Raw genomic sequence first — 19814 nt, forward strand, 5'->3', positions numbered from 1 at the left:
AACACAAACGATAAACATCTTTAAACTTACAGTATAGTGTCTTGAAAAGTACAATAGTAGAGTACAACAGCTGGCATACAGGGGCTGGCATCAAGTGATCAGGCAAGACTGGAGGAGGGAGAGGAGGTGGGAAATGATGGAGCTGAAGGACTGTCCGCAGTAGGAGATGGAGGGCAAGCTGTGATTTCACTCATGCCTGAGTGCACATTCACATCTTTGAAAGTTCACAACTTGAAGTTTTCTATGTAGGGGGCTTACTGTACTGAAATATGGAGAGTAAGTAACTAGCTGAACGTCACACATAAAATCTTGTGAAGCTCACCAGCTCCACGGGTTACAGAGCCAAGGTTCAGGGAGACAACCTTGGTTGTCTGTAACAGCTAACCTTGGTTCTTTGCTCCATTCTGCTCCTCGCCTGCAGGGGGCCCTGAAGCCAGAACCTTCACCTCGTCTTATCTCCATGCACCCCCTTGTCAAAAAGAGTGAATGATTTCCAAACTCAAGGTTGAGGAAACGGTGAGCTTGAAGTCATCCGGAGAAAAATCAGAGAGGCTGAGCAGTTGCCCTTTCTATTGTCCCCTGAAAAAACAGCTAAGGTCTGCCCTAGGTGCCAGATCTTATTTTATCATGGTTTATGGTTGTTGATTAAGTGAACCCCACGTTATGAAGACACTCCCTCATTGCCATTATCTTGGCACCTACAAGTTAAAAAAAAAAAAATCACACATGAAGCAAGATGACAACTAAGAGCCTTGCAAAACAGCCAGTAATGATCCCTTCATGGTAGAATAGGGGAAAAGATGAACGAAGAGGAAATACACAACACTTGGCCCAGTGTTCAGCCCATAGGAGGTGCTCGATAAATGCTTCATCCTTCATTAAGTGAAAAGATTGTAGATGTTGAAGCATTTTCCCAATTAAATAGCTATGATATGATTTCCAATTTTTAAACCTCTCACTCCCTTCGCCATTTATGCATACTCCAAAAAACTACCATGAAATGAAGGAGACCACTGTTCAACTATTTTGGAGACTGCAAATATAATTATTACATTGAAATACTTTCATCTCTGTGGCATTTCTTCAACTTTGCACTTTCAGGTCCTGTAAAGGCAAAATCAGAACAACCAGCTGCCATTCTATAAATTGTTACAACTCCAATTACAGTTCCTTTCCTTCTTTATCTTAAAGACTTTTTAACAACGTTAAGACTGTAGGAAAGGAACTTCCCCGGTGGTTCAGTGGTTAAGACTCCCGGCTTCCACTGCAGAGGGTGTGGGTTTGATACCTGGTTGAGGATCTAAGGTCCCATGTCCTGCATGGTGCAATCAAAAAAAAAAAAAACCAGTGTGGAAAAGAGGCAAGGGAAGCATTCATAAGCCCACCATCCTAACACAACAAATAATTCCATTTTTTAATATTCCCTTCTGGATTTAGACAACATAAGTGCATGTTGATAATCACCTTGGTTAAGTGATGGCCAAACAGCAACTGTTAGAGGGGCTGCCTAAGAGAAGACGGGTGTCTCTACACCTCCCAGCTAGAGCTCACCAGCCTGGGGGCCAGTCCCAAGAGAGGCCTTGGGGATACCCTGACTCCATTCACATCAAGGCCAGGCCCACCTCTGCCTCAGTCCCTGCTTCCCAACGACGTGAGGCCCAGCCCCGCTTTGCCAGCTGCCCCGAAGAGGAGCAGCTACTACAACAGAAGTAGAGACAGCCGTTATGACAAGGAACCAAGCTGAGAGTGAGAGCAGGCCTGTACCCTCTACTGCTCTGAGCTGGGATGTGGACATGGCTTTTAGCTGCCTGAGATACTGCCGATCCCACAAGAAAACACAGACTAATGGTGTATGTCCCCAGCGCTTTCTAATCCCCTGAGATGGCGTTCCTTCCCCGCCCTTCCAGTAGAAGACCCAGTCACAGCAGCGACCACAGCAGCCTCCACAGGCTCCAGCTGTCCAGAGTCACAAAACACTCTTGCCCACGTTAGCCTGTTCTTTCTCCACAACACCCTTAGAAGGTCTTCAGGATGCGCTTTATTAGCTCCACATTCCAGGAAAGGGAAATTGAGACTCCAGAAACTACTGTACAGCACAGGGAACTCTACTCAGTGCTTTAGGGAAGGAAATCCTAAAAGAGAGGGAAGATACGTATACATATAGCTGATTCACTTTGCTGTACAGCAGAAGCTAACGCATTGTAAAACACCCATACTCATAAAATTCTGTTTTAAAAAAGCAAAACCAACTGCTTTTTTAAAAAGCAAAACCAATTGCTTTTTAAAAAAGCAAAACCAATACAATATTGTAAAGTAATTAACCTCCAATTAAAATAATTTATACAAAAAAAAAAAAAGCAAAAGGAAAGAAATCGAGGTCTGAGAGGATGGAGGCCATGTCCTAGGAATGAAGGTCTTCAAAGAATGAAAGTGAACTTGAGCTTGGGTCCACTGACCATTCTGGAAGGAGTGGTAGCCTGCTCTGTCTGCTCACGTCCCATCACACACACTCACCCTTGTCTGTTCTCCAGCAAGTGGCTTTGCCAGGCATGTGATACAAGTAAGTAGGGACCTTTCCAGTCGGGCATTAGTGAGCAAAGGCGCGGGGTTGCTGATGAGGGAGTCCAGCAAATGATGTTTAAAAATAAACAGTTTCTGACCAAGATGGAAAAGGTTTGCTTGTCAGCCAGATGGCTTGTCAGCAGGACTACAGATCCAGGTATGAGTGTCTTTTTGGTGCTACCATTTCTGTCTTCTGTTACTAAAAAATAACATGTCGATTACTTAGGGAAGCCATTTATTCTTGAAAAGTGGCAAAGATAGGAAATTACCTCCTTCACTTTGGCATGGTTTCTCATCCTCTTTGGGGGAAGTCTCAGAGCCTACCCTCCCCCCCTCACCCATTTCTTTTTTATTTCTTATTGCTTTACAATATTGTGTTGGTTTCTGTTGAATATCAGCGTGAATCAGCCATAGGTATACATGTGTCCCTTCCCTCTTGAACCTCCCTCCCTTCTCTCACCCATTCCACCCCTCCCGGTTGTCACAGAGCCCCGGTTTGAGTTCCCTGAGTCATCCAGCAAATTCCCATTGGCTGTCTATGTTACATACGATAATGTATGTTTCCATGTCACTCTCTCCATACACTCCACCCTCTCCTTCCTCTCCCCACTCCCACAGTGTCCATAAGACTGTTCTTTATATCTGTGTCTTCACCCGTTTCTTTGTAGGCTTAGGAAAGGAGTGTATCCGTTCAGTATTATTTTAGCAACAGGAGCACTGCCACTTTGGCTATTTTTTGCCTGTTGGGTGCACTCTGCCTACCATGAACTTGGTATATCAGAGTGTTTAATTCCGTGGCCTCTCTCATTTAAAAGGAGGCTATTCCAGCCCCCTGACCACCATAGCCCCTCTGTTATGACTGCTCGTCAATTTCTGAACATGCAGAGGTCTCTTTAGTGGTGACTGGACTTTCCCGTTGAGCTACGAGATGCGGTCCTGTGAACACAGTGAGCCTAAATATACCTCTCCGCCCAGCACTCAGCCAAATAAACCGGGGCTCGGTCAACAGGACTTTTCTTAATCCTGTGCTGAACAGGTTCTTTCAGTCAGATCAATTAAGTAATTTCGTTGATTTGGGCAAGTGAAGTCGTTTCACCTACCCCTGAACTTTGAACATCTAAGATTCGTTTTCTCTCTCTTTTTTTTTAGAGGGCAAGGAATTTTTTTTTTTTAGGGCAGAGACTTTTTAAAATATTTACTTACTTGGCTGTGCTGGGGCTTAGTTGCAGCACTCTGGTTCTTCAGTCTTCACTGTGACATGCAAACTCTTAGTTGTGGCATGTGGAATCTAGTTCTCTGAGCCAGGATCGAACTGGTGCCCCCTGCATTGGGAGCACAGAGTCTTAGCCACTGGACCGCCAAGGAAGTCCCCATTTTCCCTCCTGATTCAAGATCCGACCAGAAGTGCACAAACAGGGACCTACACCAGGTGTGTTTCACTTCTGTGCACCTCTGAGCCAAGTACTTGGTTAAACAGATGGCCCTGCAGCAGCCAACTCAGCAGCATCATATAGGTTCTCACAGAATCCAGAGTCTTCTACAACCTTGCCTGGGGCCTAAGTCATCAGGGGGAAGAAAGAGATGCCAGGATTTGCTTTAAGGAATGTATCCTTTGAGACTTGAGAAAGGATGTTAAATTCCTCCTGGGTCTCATAGGAGGCCTGTGGTAGGAAAAATCCCCTCTCTGGAGTTAACTTCTTGTCCACAAGGGATGCACTGACCTTTTGTGTGCGTGCCCAGTCATGTCCGACTCTTTGCGACTCTGCGGTCTGTAGCCTGCCAGGCTCCTCTGTCTGTGGTATTTCCCAGGCAGAAATACTGGAGAGAATTGCTGTTTCCTTCTCCAGCACTGACGTTTTTATCAGACCCTAAAAAGTTAAAGTGTTGTTCCTGGCTAAGACTGGATTCTCAAAGAAAGTGATGTTTCTTCTGAATCCTCAGAAGCAGTCTCGTACGTCAAGCAGCCCTGGTCAGCTTCTCTGTAACCAAGATCAGCCAGTCCTAGGCCAGGAAGACACTGCACCCTGAGAAGCCAGAGGAATATGAGGAAGGCTGGACTTGGGCCTTGGACCGCCAAGCACACACACCCCTAACTCCGGCCTTCCTTATGGAGGCTATAGGATGATGCCAACCCTCCCCCCACCGGATCAGACTCCCTTCAAAAGGTTGCTAGAGTTACATGGGGTCTCCGGGTGCCTGTCTGTTCCCTCAGTGTCCCATCTGCCTCTTATCCACTGGGGGCACTGGGGGCACACATTTTGGCCACTAGTCTGACAATGGAGCCGTCTCTGACCCATGCATCTTCTCTTCAAGAGTTGCAGAGACAGACTTGAGGTTCCCACAGAGGAAACAGTCTCTCAGCCGTCTCCTTCGAATGTCATCTTCTGGTTATGATGCTGAATACTTCCATAACTCTCTGTGCTTTGAAGATTTGTTTTCAGTCTGTTATTGTTTGACGAACACCATTACTCATCAAAATGTATTAAGCAAGGGTGGCCACAAAAGCAAAGGTATTAAGCAGAGGGCTTGCAAAACCAACCAGATAGGAGAACAAGAAACACTAATTAATAATAATAATAACTCTCCTTTATTAGTGCTTACTAGGGCCAAATGCTGCTCAAAGCAAGATATATATAGTAACATAGAGAAACTCAACAGTCTTCTGAGGTTGTATCCTTTCCCCAATATTTCAGTGAAAACGTACAGTATTTATTGGGCACCTATTGCGTGTGGGGTACTGGGCTAAACACTGGGAATATAACAGTGAAGGAGATAAACAAGGTTTCTGCCATCAGGGAGCAGAGCAGACATATGGTAATGAAACAAACAATTGTACTATAATTTCTAGAGGGCAGGGACCAATTGGGACCCTGCAGCTTGAGGAAGAGTCCTGCATGGTACAAGTGTGTGCGTGTGGCCTGTGAACCCTTGGAAACCCACGAGGGGGCTGTCTGGGCTCAGCTCGCCAGCCCAGTTTCCTCCTGAACCATGCTCTGCACTTCCCAGTCCAGCGATACATGAAGCGTTGCCTCTTACCTCCATCTCTCTCTCTCTCTTTTTAAATATTTATTTATTTGGCCATGCCAGGTCTTAGTTGTGGCATGCAGAACCTTTAGCTGTGGCATGTAAACTCTTAGTTGCGGCATGTGGGATCTAGTTCCCTGGCCAGGAATCGATCCTGGGCTCCCTGCATTGGGAGTGCAGACTCTTAGCCACTGAACCACCTGGAAAGTCCCTCATCTCCATGTCTTTGCTCCTCATGTTCCTGCTGCCTCTGTTTCTCTCCTTGGCCAGTCTCTACACGGCTTCCAGAGTCTACTTCCCTGAAAGACCCTCCTTGACCCTCCTTCCCCAGTCCGGCTAGGTTAGTGGAACTCCCTTTGTGCCTGCTGGGCCCATTGTGCTGATCATTATCCCTGCCTTTGGCCTCACCACTTCCCCAACGTCTGTTGAGGGGTCTGTTTTCTCACGAGCCTGGGTGCTCCCTGGGCACACACTGGCTCCATCTTTGTTGCCTCTATCAAGTAGCACAGGTCCTGATCTGTAGATGGCGGTGGGATGCATGTGCACTTGTCCGTGAGAATGTCCCTTCTCTGCCCTGGTGGGAAAGGATGGGGGTCAGGAGGCTCTTCATTTTGTTGTTGTTGTTTAGTCACTAAGTCGTGCCTGAATCTTTGGGACCCCATGGACTGTAGCCCACCAGGCTCCTCTGTCCCTGAGATTTCCCAGGCAAAATACTGGAGTGGGTTGCCATTCACTTCTCCAGGGGCTCTTCCTGACCCAGGGATCAAACTCGCATCTCCTGCGTTGCAGGTGGATTCTTTACCACTCAGCTACGTGGGAAGCCCTAGACTCTTCATTTACCTGGTAGTGATTGATGGGACAGAAGGGAGCCTGGTGAGGGGAGCGGTCAGGTTAATTCCTGCAAGAGTCGGCAGGGAAGAAAGGGGAGCAGTGTTGAAACCCGCCCATCTCCCTTAAGGGATGCCCACCCAGCCCCTCTCTGAACAGTCGCAGTGACCGAGAACTTGCTGCTTCATCAAGCAGTCCGGTCCCCTGTCACATCTGTCAAAAAGCTCTCCCTTTCTTTGAGCAAGTTCTGCTGAAGACTTTGAGAACCTTGTCCTCTGGAACACCAGAGTAACTCAATTCTCTCCTCTGTGGAAGAACACTTCAGGTATCAGAAGAGTGTTAGCGTGACATGTTAGATTTGGTTTTTCCTTATGAAATAATCCTAGGGCCTTCCGCTATTTTTCACTATTGTGTCACACAACAGGACACCCTCCAGCTCTTGATGTCCCTCTTCAGACATGGTCTCCTGAGCTGATCAATGTATTCCAGCGGGCTTCTGGTCCGTGTGGGCTACAGGGATACGATTTCAACTGCCTTTGTTTTACAGCCTCGTCACTTTGTCAGTTCTTACTGCTCTTGTAGGCAGTGAAACACCTCATGTTCTGCGTGGGACAAACTCCTCAGACCATGTTTAATAATTATGTTAATAGCAGCTGCAGTTATCGAGCATGTCCTGTGCCCATGAGCCAGGCACCATTCCGACTACTGTACGATTACTACTATCTCCCATCTGCCCTGAGGTTGAGTGAGGTTCAGTAATTTACCCAAAGTATTGGGATTTGAACTCAGCAGACTGTCTGACTCCAAAGCCCACTCCCCTGCCTCCCGTCGTAAACTTGTGCAGCTGATTGTTCTCCCTCTAAATGCCAGCTTTAGCTCTAAGTTGGATCTGAGTTTCTACTCAAGTTTCCAGCATCTCAGAAACTACACGCACAGAGTTTTGAGATGATCTTTTCAGATTTCTGTCGTCATCTCTGCTACAGTATTCCAGATCAACGACAGTGCCCACGGTTCCCCATCAGAGAACCCTTTCTGGATTGACATCACCTGGGGCCAGTAGGGCCCAGGATTTCCATCAGCTTTCCAGCAACCTACCTTTGAATTCTCTGCCCCTTTCCCCATGTGTCCAAAAGTCATCATGAGACAGACTGTTAGAGATTACGTTGGTTTGAGATGTGTTATGTACGAAGCATGTCTTCACTGTAGCAAATCAACAACTAACATGCAAAGGAATAATGCAGAAGGTGTCTCCTTTGTTGTATATATTTTCACTATGAAAATTTTGCTAGAAATCAATATCATGTTCACCTTTACCTCCCGTGAGAAAGTGAGCTGTTGCCTTGACTCCAGGCTTCATTATCCACTCTCATCTTACATTATTCATCCATACATTTCAACATTAGCAGTGTTTCTACCATGACAGAGCTTTCATCATTTTCCTTTTCCCCAAATATAAAATAATGCATACTTCTTGTGAAAATATGGGCAGTATAAATATAGGTAAAGAAAACTCAACATAATATGGTCCAGCAATCTTAGAGATAAACTCTGACATCTACTCCTTCTTTCTAAAATCTAGAAGGCCATTTGCCTATGTGCTAACATAATTTGTGGCAAGACCTAGGCCTGATTTCCCGTGTCTGGAGCAGGAACTATAGCCTCAGAGCTGCAAGAAAATGAGTTGGGGAGACAAGCTGCTGGTTCAAGGTGAGGAGGAAGGCTGGGGTATGAGATGGATGATGGAGTGGTGGGAGGCAGGGGTCTCCCCATCGTTTGAGCCCCAGGGCATCTCCCTGTGCAGCCAAGCGTGTTCTGTTGCTGCTGATGTTCAAGGCAGCACATGGAAGTCCCCAAACCTCTTGCTGTTGTTTCCCAGAGGAATTACTTGACTGCTCTCCGGCTGTGTATTTTCTCATTCTGTCATAACTATAGTGCTCCCTACGACACAGCTTGAGAGTTTCATCTGGACACGTTTCTCTCTTCCCCTCAAACATCAGTGTGAACATCAGAGATTAAAAGAGGAATCGTACAGGCGAGAAGGTTCCCTCTGGGTGACTGTTACATGTTGGACATCTGTCTCCAAATACATTAGGTTCAGTTTAGAACCAATCTCGCAGTCAATCACTGTGATTTTTCACAGATGGATGGATGGACAAACATCTAACAAAATGTCTTGTAGATTCTCATCATGAGAAGTTCAGGTGCAGCGTTGCCCAGAGGTCCCTTCCAGCTCAGTGATTCTTTGAATGTGTGATTGATATTTTGGAAGCAAGGATATCACTTGGTATATTTGTCAGTGGCTGGTGATCTTCATGAAAATTCAGTACAGTCTAGGGAAAGCCTCCAGGAAATACGAGTCGTATGGAGGAGTTTGGGGAAGAGACAAGCTAGTCATCAGATGGCCTAGGTAAGAATGTGGAAAAGCCTGTTCTGGGAAAGATGCTAATGGAAATAAAGGGGGAAAACGAGAGAGGACCAGAACAAGTGTTTGAAAACACCCCAACCCAACCCTGCGTGGCAGGAGAGGATAAAGGAAAATTACAATAACCATTATGTCAAGAACTTCACCCTAAAAGGCAACAGTAGGTCATACAAATAGAGGTTTCAGACACAGGTCAAATTATGTGTCTGGTATCAAATGAACAGTTGGGCAAACATCAGTCTTTCTTGCCACTTTTGAACACACAGATGGATAACCATCAGTTGTAGTAGCCACATCTTAAAATATTGTCCAAAAAAAAAAAAAATATATATATATATGAGATACATATTCAGGCCCTACAGTGCCGCCTCAGTTCTTTTCTTTTAAATAGTGATGTGTACACAGACTACATCTGCCAAGTAGGAAAACACACCATCTCTTCCATACACACTAAGAACTGTCATTTAGATAGGAGCTCAGGAAGAGCAGATGGCTCTCCCCCAAGATGAAAAACTCGAGATGAGTTGACCTGAGGAGGAGGCATGAGGGAATTTAGAAGGTTATATGAAGCAGCTAATCGCAGACCTATTTTCTGTCGTTCATCCATTGATTGAGTCCCTGCCATGTGATGGGTACTACAAGAAGCAGATGAGTACAAAGATAGAAGGCTGGCTGGTGAGGGACTCACAGGCTAACAGGGGAGATGGACAGGTTAGCACACGGCTGTGATCCAGACGATGAACAGGCCAGTGGAGAAAAAGCAAAGGGTGCTTTTTCAGCAACCAGCCAAGCCGATGACAAAGGAATGCTTCCTGTGTGTGATATAGGAGTTCAGCGTTCAAGGATAAGTAGATGGAGTTTGCCAGGTGAAGAATGAAAGTAGGTGGGGTTGGGAGTTGGAGGGAGAGAAAATAGAGAACGCAAGACACATTCAACGAGATGGAAGTAATTTGGTAGGGCCAGAGTTAGCACGGGGGTGGAACTCCAATGGGGCTGGAGAGCTTGGCCATGAAGCATGCTGGCTAAGGCATATGATTTCTACCCTGTGTGTGGTTAAGAGCCTGGCTGGGATGAGGAGTACAAACATCATCAGAGACCTCAGCCTCATGGCTAGGTGGCTGGAGGATGTTGGAGGGCAACGAGAGGAAAATGGAAACCAGTGAGGACTAGCAGAGTGACCCAAGGGAAGTACTGACAACCTGGACCAATGAAATAATGGGAGATAGAAGCTGCGAGATTCTAGAATGGAGTAGACCCAGAGAACGAGACGGGTGAGGAAGAGTCTTGAATGACTCCCTGGCCCAGACATCAGGCTAGCAAGATGGCAGCACCGTATTCAGAGTCTAAGGTTGGAGTGGAAGGGGCAGCACCGTATTCAGAGTCTAAGGTTGGAGTGGAGGGGGCAGGGGAACATCAGGTCAATTTCATTCTGGTCCCACTGTATCTGTTTGCTGTGAGAATTTGTTTCCAAGCTGTCGATGGGAGAGCTGTATAGGCAAGAGAGTTAGTCACACATTCATATAATGTCCTGCAAACCTGGAGAGCCTACCCCTGAAAAAAAAAAAAATCTTAGGGAAAAGGGCAGGGGATTTGGGCTTTGCAAAAAAAAAAAACAACCAGATGTTTCCTTAGGGAACAATTTAGTTCTAGATTACCTGGTTCTCAAAATTACTTTGATTCTCAAGAAAACTGTGTGCTGATATTCCTAGTCACAACTGTTTCATGGGTGCCAAGCTGTCAGATACCGACTGAGTCCAGAGGAAAATTGTAGGTGGGGTGGGGGCAGGTAGGGGAGGCATGTGCAGTGAGCAAAGAGCTGGACCATGCTGGTGGAAGCTAACCCAGCTTAGCACAGCCTAACTGCTAAGATGCATCCAAGCCATTTCTAAGAATATTTTATTACCAGTAGCCTGAATTTGCACACCGCCTTCTCAGAGGCAGCTTCCTTATGAGATCAAAGTTACCTGATGCCTCTGGGTTCATTTAAGGTCTTGTAGCTTCTAGTGCTTTTCTCCCAGGTATAGTTTTGGGCTCTTCTACGAGAATGTTGAGGGATGATGTTTTAAGGCCATTTTTCTCCCTTCAGCCAAATGTGACTCTGTTACATAAACTTACATACTTCTGGCTTTAGTTTGTATTATGCTAAGATGCTTCAGTCGTGTCCAACTCTTTGTGACCCCATGGACCATAACCCATCAGGCTCCTCTGTCCATGGGATTCTCCAGGCAAGAATACTAGAGTGGGTTGCCATTTCCTTCTCCAAGGGATCTTCCTAACCCAGGTATCGAACCCGCTTTTCTTATGTCTCCTGCATTGGCAGGTGGGTCTTTAAGTTTGTATTGAAAGTGAAAGTGAAGTCCTGTCCGACTCTTTGCGACCCCTTGGACTTGTAGCCCACCAGCTCCTCCGTCCGTGGGATTTTCCAGGCAAGAAAACTGGAGTGGGTTGCCATTTCCTTTTCCAGGAGATCTTCCCGGCCCAGGGATTGAACCCGGGTCTCCCGCATTGTAGGCAGACGCTTTACCGTCTGAGCCACCAGGGAAGTTTGTATTGAGGGATATTAAAAAAAAAACTTTTCAAAATTAGAGAACCATTTCATTCAACACCATGGTAGACTTTAAGGTGAATAACCTTTTATCAGCACACATAGTTTTCAAAATCATCAACTTTTTCATGATGGAGGAGTATTACTTTTAAAACATACTAAAAGAGCTAATACATTGGGATTAGAAATTCAAAGAACATTCTTCTGCAGAGAACCCACTTGCTTCAACTGTCTGCAAAATGCTGCTTTTCTTCCCTTCTATTACATGCAGCTTTTCTAATGAATTATATAGATGACCGAATACCTTTTTTTTGGTGGGGATATTTTTTTTTTTGGCCACACCTTGAGTGACATGCAGGGTCTTAGTTCCCCAACCAGGGATCAAACCCATGCTCCCTGCAGTGGAAGTACAGATCCTTAACCACTGGACGTCCAGGGAAGTCCCTCAAATAACTTTTAGTCAACTTTCCATTTCCCTCTCTCACACTTAGTTTTATTCTCAGACCACTGAAGCTATCCTAGAATGAGTTCTAAAGAGTAGAAATTTAATTTCAAATTTGCAAAAACTGTTCTTAACCAGCTTTGGACCCCACAATGCCCATTAGACATATTGACTGATAAATTACAGAGTTAGAGTTTTTAGCGTTTTTTTTTTTTCTACTTTAATTATTGTCATATCCTGAGGCACTGCCTAAACTTCAGACAAACAGAAATTTCAGTAGAACTTCCTATCCTCTAGTATTAATAGTTTCATCAGCAGAAGTACCCAGAGTCTCTTTGTTGATGTTTATCTAATAATGACATGCAAAAGCTTACTCTCTTTCTTTTTTTCACGATTGTTGTAAACCTCGTATGGGGAACCAAAAAAGTCATTTGAAACCCTGAATCAAGTCAACTGCAGTTGTAACCGAGCTGCTGCTTCTGCTGCTGCTAAGTCGCTTCAGTCGTGTCCAACTCTGTGCGACCCCATAGATGGCAGCCCACCAGGCTCCCTCGTCCCTGGGATTCTCCAGGCAAGAACACTGGAGTGGGGTACCATTTCCTTCTCCAATGCATGGAAGTGAAGAGTGAAAGTGAAGTTGCTCAGTCACGCCCAACTCTTATCGACCCCATGGACTGCAGCCCACCAGGCTCCTCCATCCATGGGATTCTCCAGACAAGAGTACTGGAGTGGGGTGCCACTGCCTTCTCCTGTAACCGAGCAGTAGTCTCTAACTTGATTGGTTGTCCTCATTATTGGCTTAGTTATCTTGGATCCAAGATGCTAAAGTGGCGTGAGGTCTAAGTCAGATAACAAAAGCATCCTCTCTCCAATGTCATTCCAGGTGAGCCTACAGGTGTCATCCTGGCTCAGGGCTGTTGAAATATGGAACAGCGAACCAGCTGTCATTCATGAGAACTGGTACTGGCCAGCTGGCCATGCCAACGTCAGGAATAAAGACGTGACTTTCACTCTGATACCCGGGGACCTTGCCTCTGGTCAGAGAGCTGAGGAATCTCAGGTGACAGGCCGAAGGGAATAGTGTTAGTGGCACCCAGATATTTACCACCCTGAAGAGGCCGGGCAGGAGACATCAGCTGCCAGCATGCTGATGAAGGAAAGCACAGCCTCCCCAGGCCTACTCTCCAGGCTTGGGTAGAGGAAGAGGAACTGAGGGAAAAGCTGAGATGACTCTCTGCTATCAATTTGTCTTATTTGGAGTGTCTTCCATTGTATTCCTTAGGAAGGAAACATGCAGAATCATATTTGCACTGGGGCAGTTGGTCGTTTTTAAAAACTGAGCATAACATGGAATATAGAGACCCTTGTGTGTTTCTGATGTGAGTGCAAGTATGTTAAATCTTTCTGGAAGGCTATTTGGCAATATGTGCCAAAACAGGAGCCTTAAAAATGTTCATGCTCTTTGTCACAGAACTTTTACTTCTAGGAAGTCATTGTAAGGAAATAATCAGGAATATGCATAAACGTTTATGGACAAAAGTGTTAATTTCAACATGAATTAAAATGGTGAAAAACTGAAAATGGTTCACGTGACCAACAGTAGACAGTTGGTTAAATAAATGATAACACAATGAAATAAATAAATACACAATAAATACACAATAAATAAATACACAACAAATACACAATAAATAATAAATACACAACAACTACACAATAGATAAATAATACACAATAAATGAATAATAAATACACAATAAATAACACAGTGGAATAATATGATCGTTCTTTTATTTGACTGAATTTGGAAGGAAATTTACCAAGTGATTACTATTTTTTATAATGATTTCCAGTGCTTTGGCTTTCTTGTTTTATATTTTTCTGTGTTTTCTAATTTTTCGATGGTAAGTAAATTTATAATCAAAAAGAAACAATTTAAAGAAATTAATATTATAATATCATATATTAATATAATATAGCATATTATCATAGAATATATTATTAACAATATATTGTTGTATATTAATAATATATTAATATATTATATTACTATAATATAATATTATTAATAATATTGATATGTTATTTATAATTTGTTGTTGTTGTTTAGTTGCTAAATCACTTCCAACTCTTTTGTGATCCTATGGACCATAGCCCACCAGGCTCCTCTGTCCCTGGGATTCTTCAGGCAATAGTACTGGAGTGGGTTGTCATTCCCTTCTCCAGAGGATCTTCCCAACCCAGGGACTGAACCCGGATCTCCTGCATTGCAGGCAGATTCTTTACCCCTGAGCCACCAGGGAAGCCCATTATTAATACTATATATTATTATATATTCATATTAATATATATTCATATATTAATAATATATATACTATAATAATATAAGCACGTTTGCATTTCTAAATTTAAAAAACACCAAATTCATCAACCTAACACAACATATTTTTATTTTTCACATATACACAAAGTTTTAACACAGTAGCAGTCATTGGGCGTATGCTATTTTATAGTTTGCTTTTCAACATTATAGTTCCATATTATACATAGTATATAAATCCATAACTTTATGACATTATAAAATATTAATATATAATCACACAGGAAGTAGATTAAGTCTCCCATGAGTGGAAAGGGTTTTCATTCCCACCTCCTGCCCCTACCCCAGTCCTAGGACTGAATTATTCATTCCCTTATCTGTGTTTTACTCATGACATAATTCTTTTTTTTATGTATTTGTCTCCCTCCCGATGTAGGAGTTACTTGGGGGCAGGCCATTACCTGTGCACCTTCAGAGCCAAGGGGCCTAGCACGGGCCTACCTTTGTGCATCACAGCTGCTCACTAAAGGGGGACAGGTGAAATGAGGGAGAGATGGACCAGCAGAGAGACAGAAGTGAACAGGTCTAGGATTTGATGATTTCATATCTGTTTGACTCAAGGAGCCATGCAAACCTACTCATTCTGACCTGAGCTCAGGGAATTGTGTAGGTCAGTAGCCTAAAGGGCCTGCAACTGCCCTAATACAGATTTTTCCCTTTAGTCATTTTATCAAATCATAATTTATTTTCACAATAAGTTTTAGACCCTGGGTTATAAAGTCCTGTTTATAAAAGTTCTCTTACCAGCTTCAAAAACTCATTTTCAACTTGTTGTTCAGGACTTATCCCGTGTTGCCTTTGTCACATTCCTTTCCAAATTTGTATCAATACCCATAACAGCAGTTAAAACGCTTGTAGCAAAAAAGACAGAATAAGCAGAAAAGAACAAAGAAGGCTGTTTAATGGGTAGAGCGATTCTCCCTGGGATGATGAACAAATTCTGGAAACAGTGTGATGAGTACACAGTGTGACTGTAATTAAAGCCACTGCATTGTCCTTTTCTTTTTTTTTTGGCCGTGAGGCATCGGGGATCTTAGTTCCCTGACCAGGGATCGAACTCACCTCCACCCCCACCCGCATTGGAAGGGCAGGATCTTCACCACTGGACCACCAGGGAAGCCCAAGTTGTATATTTTTAAAAGTGAAAGTGAAACGATTAGTCACTCTGTTGAGTCCAACTCTTTGCAACCCCATGGCCTGTAGCCCTCCCTCCTGGCTTCTCTGTCCATGGGATTCTCCAGGCAAGATTACTGAAATGGGTTGCCATTCTCTTCTCCAGGGGATCTTTCCAACCCAGGGATCGAACCTGGGTCACCTGCATTGCAGGTGAATTCTTTACTGTCTGAGCCACCAGGCAAGCCCGCATTCTTAATGATAAATGTTGTATACATTTTACCACAATTAATAAAAGAAGGAAATGAAGATGATTAATAAAGAAGGAAATACAAGATGAAGAAAAGAGAGAAGGAAGGAAAATAGAAATTGAGTCATGTGGCACCCACTCCTTCTATAAATCTGTTTTTTATTAGTTGAGCCCTTTCCCGAATAAGATTCAAGACTGCAGTAAGTCTTTTCAAAGACAGGAAGAATAAATTCCTCAGGTTTGTATTGTATCCTATTATCTTGACCTGGAAGATAGGTCCAAAAAAAATCACCCCAGCCTGCAAAACCTTTTCTGCCCCATTTTCTTTCTTCCTCTTAGCTCTTCCCAGTGTCACCACAAGGAAGCCGCTGATGACCATAAGCATTAGCAGCCGGAAGAACTATGGTTATAAATGTAGGGGCTCATTTTTTTTCCTTTAAAATTATTGCCTGCTCCTAGCCTTTTTTCTTCCAGAATCAAACTAAAGTTATTTCAGTGCCGGCCCTGGGTTTCTTTGAGTGGTCCTGCTGCGTCTTATCTGTACACATGCTATCTTAGAAGAAATATTTGCAGTGCTGTGTGGTAAAGATTTTTTCTTAACTATCATTTAGAAAAACACAGAAGGTGTTTGTGCCAAGTCTTGCTCTGAATGAAGCCAGGAGAGGGAAACATTGGCTTCCAATGCTCCAGTACCCCACGCTCACTTTCCCCAGCCATCATCTCATTGTTCCCCAGAAGAAGACGGGGGGGTCATCACTCACCCCGTTTTCAGAGGTGGGGCCATGAGCACAGAGAGAGCATAGCTAGGTCCAGGGTGGATGCCACTTGTGGGCCTACTTGGTCCTGCGTGGGTGCTGATATTTCAGTCGTGTCCAACTCTTTGCCACCCCATGGACTGTAGCCCACCAGGCTCCTCTGTCCATGGGATTCCCCAGGCCAAGGATACTGGAGTGGGTTGCCATTCTCTTCTCCAGGGAATCTTCCCAACCCAGGGATCAAATCTGGGTCTCCTGCATTGCGGGCAGTTTCTTTACCATCTGAGCCACTAGGGAAGCCTCAATCTCTGGGTTGCCTCCTCTGAGGTCACCCCACCCCACTTAAGACTTGTCCTTTGCCTACACTGCTTGCCAGATCCAGAGTGAAAGCCTGAAGACTCAGGCTGATTTTCAGGTCTAAAAGTCTTTAATATGGCAAAAGGAGTGACTGGATCACAGGAGACATCTGCTGGCTGTCCCAACCAGAAGACACTTCCGCCCCTACTGCTCATGAAAGGATAATCACTTTCAAGTGAAAGTTGAAGGCTGAAGTCAGAAATGTGAAAACAAAACAAAAACGCTTCTTCTCTCACTTCCATTAAAAAAAAAAAATGACTGGGGTAATGATGAGCTTTTTCTATGAGAAATGCTGGGATGAAAATGTATCGCTGACTTTTGAAATTCAAAATACAATAGTCTCAGACCATTTTTAGGTAAAGCAGAAAAAGAAGTGAATGGAGCCTAAAGAGAATCTAACTCCTTTAAATGTTTTTCTCGGCCTCACCAGTGTAGGTCTGCACTGAGGTCAGACAGAGTGAACAATGGAGGAGGGAACCCAGGGTGTCAGATTTCACCACGTGATGTGATATGGTTTAGACACAGCCCCATTGGTAACTCACAGTCAAAGAGGATTTAAGGCTTAGTATCTCCAAGGAACAAAGGGGGAGAAAACCCACAGCCGCACCAAAGGCTATTTCTAGAGGCAGCCTGACTTGTATTTAGTGCAGATGCAGCAAATGCTGGATGGTCTGCAGAAGCAGAACCCAGTGGCCCTCCACCCAGACGGCCTCTCCTTCCCTCCGAATCCATCGATTTCATTGGAGATGGAGAGTAGCCCACAGGAGAGTGCCCGGCTCAGGTTAAGTTTCTCAAGCTTCTAATGCCACCTAGGAAGGGGCTAGAGAATTGTCACTTTCCCTTCTCTTTCTGATATGAGGGGCACCCAGGGAATCTTAACTCTCTCTTCGTTCCCTCTTAGCAATAACACATTCCACGTGGGCCCTGAGGTGCCTTAACTAGGAGAACTGGGATTCTTGCAGATGAATTCCAAAGTATGCTACCATCCAGAGTTTCTTGTGTTTTTTCGCGGCTGCATTTGGCATCCTATTGGCACTTAAGGGCAAAATCAGATTCACTGTCACTCTAGTGACATGAATAATCCATCCATATTAATGAAATGATGGCTGTTCCTTGCCATGTCTTTTCCTGTTCTTAAACATATTTCAAATAACATGAATCTCACTTTTGGTGGGGGTGGGGGTGGGGGAGGGGTGTGGATTTTCTGATTCAATTCCACCACTGTGGTGGAGGTGATGGGACAAAGAGATAATGGAATGCTGGTGATGCAAAATAACTGTAAAATAATTACCACGTTGCTCAAAACTCTGTATTATTCATCCATGTAGCGAGAGCCCCTGTTCAGAACCACACTTGAGTGGCACCCTCACCAATTAGCACTGCCGCTGCGGGCCTGTGAATTGCATGTGAAAACAGAATTTGTCCAGAAGTGTTCATGCAAATTGTGCAACATGAACGTGGCCTCTGTGTCAAGTCCTTTCACGTGTTCTGACAGACTTGTGTCTTCCCAGATTTCTCTGATTGGTCCCCCCGCCCCTTGACAGTTACCAGAGCTCAGAAGCCAAAGAAAACAGCTCCTGTTGCCATGAGGACTATGTCTGTGGTGAGGTTTACGAGTTGCTCCTGCAGCTGGGCTTTTGCCTCAAAAAAAAAAAAAAAAAAGAAAGAAAAATCTAAACAAAAATCAAATTTTCACTCAGAGCTATGAGAAAAACAGATTAGGAACGGAATACATGCAAGTATCTATGTAAAAGCCACCAAAGTTATATACCCTGGCCCCATGGTGCCTGAGTAGCCATTTATCTTAGTGAAACATTTTTAGTATTTTAGCAAGAATATATGTTTCATATCTTAAAAATTGGCATGACGGCAAAGATACCAGAAAAGCAAAAGGGTCAGGTCAACCATAAACTTTGCTTTTATTTGATGTAATCAGGGCATAGCATATCTTTATAAATACAATAACTATACATTTATGAGGCATTCTATTTTTTCCCAGGATGAAGAAATTCCTAATGTTTCCTGAAGAAGAGATTATTTATTCCCTTTGAGCTCGGTTTAGAACTGGTGGGTTGTGTTTGATCACAGTCTGGAGGGCCTAGATGGGAAGGAGGGGGTGCCCTCTGGGGCTTCAAGGGCTTCAGCAGTCACAGATCGTGGCCACGCTGTTGACCAGTGACGCACGATCTTCTGAATGTCGCTTACACAAAGGGAGGCCCCCAAGACAAGCTGTCGTCTGAGGCCGGCACACAAAGCAAGGGTGGGCACACAGGCCTGGCAGATGGCTGCCCGCAGAGTGTCTGGTCAGACTGGGACCTTCCTGCTTTTCCTCTGCCCTTCCACCATCCAGAGCCTCAGAAGCACTCACCTGAAATTGTTCAGCTCTCCAAAGATACTTCCACTGGGAGTAAAAGAAAAATAAGCAATGTCACCCCAATAGCGCTTTACCCTGAAAAGGTATAGGCAACAGAAAGCAATCTTTGGATAAGAAGTCCTCCAAGACAAACCTCATCCTGCTTTGGGGAACAAGGATGGAGGTGTCTGCCAGCCAGGGTCTCACCCTGATTCTTCTCCAGCTGCATCCTGTTCCCTCAGTTTCAAAAGTTCCCCATTCTCTGCACTCCTCCCCTCGATATACAACGTCCCCAGGTTTAATGTTTTGTTTCTTAGCAGTGCAGATAGTATGGATTTTGTAGGAAGTTTTAAGGGTTTCAGTGAATTTTTTAAGGGTTTCAGCGGATTTTTTTAAGGGTTTTGATGGATTTTTCTCCCCACCTACCAACTTCCTTTATTACTTTTTATTTATTTATTTGTCTGCACTGGGTCTTAGTTGTGGGATCTAGTTGCCCAACCAGTGGTGAAACCCTGGCCCCTGCATTGGGAATGTGGAGTCTTAGCCACTGGACCACTGGAGAAGTCCCCTAACTTGCATCAAAAGCAGCCCATTCTACAGACATGATATTTAAGTACTGACTTCCCTGCCCATCTGGAGGGCAGGGCCTCCCTCTCTTTTCATCCCCTTCCCTTCCCCCCAGAACACAGGCCAAAAGGGCTGCGTGCTGCAGAGACTCAGCTGTCAGGATGCAGATACCTTGAGAGACTGCTGTGGCCGACCTCTGGCCCCTTAGTAAAATTG

General features: G+C 44.5%; 1 protein-coding gene and 1 long non-coding RNA gene across 2 annotated transcripts in view; both read left to right on the plus strand.

Annotated features, from left to right (window-relative positions):
- MAML3 (mastermind like transcriptional coactivator 3) overlaps positions 1–19814 on the plus strand; it is a 451078-nt gene that overhangs the window by 396686 nt on the left and 34578 nt on the right. The gene's annotated exons all lie outside the window — the stretch shown is intronic.
- On the plus strand, positions 6635–10452 carry LOC120870915. The gene is made up of 2 exons (XR_005722892.1): positions 6635–10184; positions 10224–10452. It is a non-coding gene; the product is annotated as an uncharacterized LOC120870915 (long non-coding RNA).

Source organism: Oryx dammah, unplaced genomic scaffold, assembly GCF_014754425.2.
Source record: "Oryx dammah isolate SB20612 unplaced genomic scaffold, SCBI_Odam_1.1 HiC_scaffold_12, whole genome shotgun sequence".
Taxonomy (NCBI): Eukaryota; Metazoa; Chordata; class Mammalia; order Artiodactyla; family Bovidae; genus Oryx; species Oryx dammah.